Here is a 3471-nt window from a genome sequence, read left to right on the forward strand (position 1 = left end):
CTGCACTCAGCGTAGAGTTAAAGCGGCATTCCGCAAGGTGGTTTTGCCTCTCCCCTGCTCCCTAGAGGAACTGGAAAAAGTGGGTTGTCGGGTGATCGACTTGCAGATGCTGTGACACTTTTAGTTGACGGACGTTTTCTGAAAGCCCTTTTTAATCTGACTCAATGTTACCTGAAGGAGGTAACTAGGAGGGCGGCCAACTGCCGCAACGCAGTAAATCCCAGCGCGACGGAACTGTACCCAAATGTCTTTATTCGGTTTATAAATATAAAATAAGTGTACATAATTTTAACATTTAAAACTCATTCTCACACTTCTTGAATCGCAAAATAAAGAGTGTACACCACTTTCAGTGTAACCTTAAAATTCACAGCTACATAATCCAGGGGCTCTATTCTGTAACTGTGAGAAAATGTAGTGTATACCGAGTTGAGTTTTTACTCAACGACTAAAATTCAGGGGGCCTGAACACACTAGCCTGCTCAGTCGGACTGAGCAGTCCATCACTCGAACGCACACTGGACTGGGCAGTCGCCCGAAAACAGGTTTCAGTTTTTTATACATGAACTACGCATGATTGTGTTAGTCCATGTGGCACATGCCAACAAAACGAAATAGAAAATATGTTGTCTATGTGTGCGTGTCAGTCCACCGTCAATCCGCGATTTTCGCGGACTGAAAAGAGCGAGGTAAACTCGAACTCTCTTCCCCCTCTTATCCACACAAAACCGGTTTTAGGCGGACTGAGCAGTCCAGTGTGCGGAGGCCCAGTGAGTTTTTGTACAATTATACAATGTTCTGACCGACAACGAAAACACCTTGAAAACGAGTTTGGGATTGTGGGCTGTTGGCTGTTCACACCGACTGTTGGTGTTTTCGTTGTAATTTCTTGCATCCATTGTTTACAGTTTTGCTGCACAAATACAAAACGAAAATACTTTTCCTTCAATTTCTTTTCATTGACAACCTTTTACTTCCATGCTTATTTTATTTTGGTCAGCCAATTAACAATAAATAAATAAATAATGGCGTATTAAAGATGATAAAATATGACTTCCACTTCGATAAATAATCGAAGAAGAAGTAGTGCATTGGAATGAGTGGAACGTGAGTTTTCAAGTGGTTTTCAGCGAAAACTTGTTTTCGTTTGGCAGATCTTAAACTATGTTCACATATCAATATTATCTCAATCAAAGCTCGTTTTTTAATCACCCCGTTTACACAGGCAAATCTCAGATTATTAGCCGTCAAATTTGTTGTGCTTGTTATTCTCACATCTCAAGGAAAAGTTATGTTTCTTCTCTGTGCCACCGTGATCACGTTTTTCTGCAATAATAAGCAACATAAATATATTTTAACTTAACATTTTATTAAAAATACCCTTACAAACCTCTTTTCCTTGCTAGCGTCCATTTTTGTTTACTTTTACATTTGGCATTTCTCCTCTTTTTCGCAAAAACAATCGATAAAACTAGGATGGACACCGAAAAGTTATCGGTTAAATCTGAGATTATTTTATAATTACAGATTAACAAGGGGCGAATTTTATATGGCTAATCTCTTGTTATAATTACAGATTAGGGTGTTAAGCTCGAAAATGAGGATAATCTACTTATATGTGAACCTAGTATAACATTGACGAAAACACAAGTTTTAGGTCGACAACCACTTACTGAAAGTTTCGTTTACTTTCTGAGGCGTTGTTTACTTTAACTTGAAAATTGTAAAAATTAAAGTAGCGGTCCACTCAATGCGCCACCTTGGTTCTTTACATCGCGGCGAAAACCGTAATACGTTAGTAAGGGCCTGTGCCAATCGGTAACTTTTTTCTCCGTGGTGAGACGGGGTGGAAAAATTTGCTAAAACTATGTTCACATATCAATATTATCTCAATCAAAGCTCGTTTTTTAATCACCCCGTTTACACAGGCAAATCTCTGATTATTAGCCGTCAAATTTGTTGTGCTTGATATTCTCACATCTCAAGGAAAATTATGTTTCTTCTCTGTGCCGCCGTGATCACGTTTTTCTGCTATAATAAGCAATATAAATATATTTTAACTTAACATTTTATTAAAAATACCTTTACAAACCTCTTTTACTTGCTAGCGTTCATTTTTGTTTACTTTTACATTTGGCATTTCTCCTCTCTTTCGCAAAAACAATCGATAAAAACTAGGATGGACACCGAAAAGTCATCGGTTAAATCTGAGATTATTTTATAATTACAGATTAACAAGGGACGAATTTTATATGGCTAATCTCTTGTTATAATTACAGATTAGGGTGTTAAGCTCGAAAATGAGGGTGATCTACTTATATGTGAACCTAGTATAAGGTGTACAAATAAATTGAATTTTGCTGAGCCAAATGCAAAGTAAAATTTTGACAGTTGAAAAACCAAACAAACGCTCGTGCGAAAGCTCTATTTTTGTGTGTTGCTGAAATTCTTAAAATTTATATTTATTTTATAATTTGCAATTAACGTAAGCTTTTTTTATGCTGTTTCAGCTTTCATTTTTATGTTCACTCCTTATTACCGCCAAGCAATATTCAGGGCCTAATTGTATACGAATAAAGGGTAAAATTTTCACTGTGTAGGTGTAAGAATAATGAAGCACAGCTGAACAATTTTAGCAGCACTCTAAGTGCTCATTTACACACGGCGATTTTTGTTGCCGCAACTCGACGTTTGTTGGAGAGAGCGTGACGAGAAGAGTGGCACCGAGTTGCTCGTGCTCGGGCAACACGCTTTGTGCTCTCGTTCGTCTGTGTAAATTGAGTTAGCGGTTCACAGCTGACAACAACAATTGCATACACAAAAATCGTCGTGTATAAATGAAATGAGCAACACCAAAAGGGAATGTGAAAAATCTCGTCGACAAAAGTTTCCGTGTATAAACGCAGTCTAACAGCACCGAAGTTTTCCACGTGCTCCCTCGCCTGCTATTGTGACATTTCATTTTGTTGTGCAATTTCGTTGGCTATCGCACACACACAGGTGACTGAAAGTTGTCTCTCTCGCACCGCTCCCATTGCAGTGGCACCGTGTTGCTTCTTTGCAAGTTTACTTGAATAAGTGTACCTACAATAAATATAATTATACATTTTTGTACAATATTTTTACTATTTTTATATGCATATAAAGCATATCTTATTGATGAAAACATAAATTATTTTCAAATTCGTGGTTTTTATTTTAATTATGATCACTTGTGCAGTCTTTTTTACCGCTAAATAGCACATAAATTACGTAACTCACGTAGATATCTTAATATTTCTTTCAATATTTCATTTAAAATGCCAAACTTCTTGCAAATACATTAAAATTTACAAAGAAATTTCGCTACTAAGTGCCTACTTTGCGTACTTTTCTACTACCATTTTCGCACCAAGGGATTTCATTATTTACAAACATTTGCACAGGCAACGAAGGCACGGCTGCCATTTAGGCGAAAATTGACCATTATCG

At 37.1% G+C, this 3471-nt stretch overlaps 1 protein-coding gene across 1 annotated transcript in view; it reads right to left on the reverse strand.

Moving 5' to 3' along the window:
- Nucleotides 1–3471, reverse strand: part of LOC118737200 — a gene marked incomplete in the record, with an annotated part of 15498 nt that overhangs the window by 1701 nt on the left and 10326 nt on the right.

Source organism: Rhagoletis pomonella, unplaced genomic scaffold (genome assembly GCF_013731165.1).
Source record: "Rhagoletis pomonella isolate Grant_MI unplaced genomic scaffold, Rhpom_1.0 Rhpom_scaffold_00004, whole genome shotgun sequence".
In the NCBI taxonomy this organism is placed as follows: Eukaryota; Metazoa; Arthropoda; class Insecta; order Diptera; family Tephritidae; genus Rhagoletis; species Rhagoletis pomonella.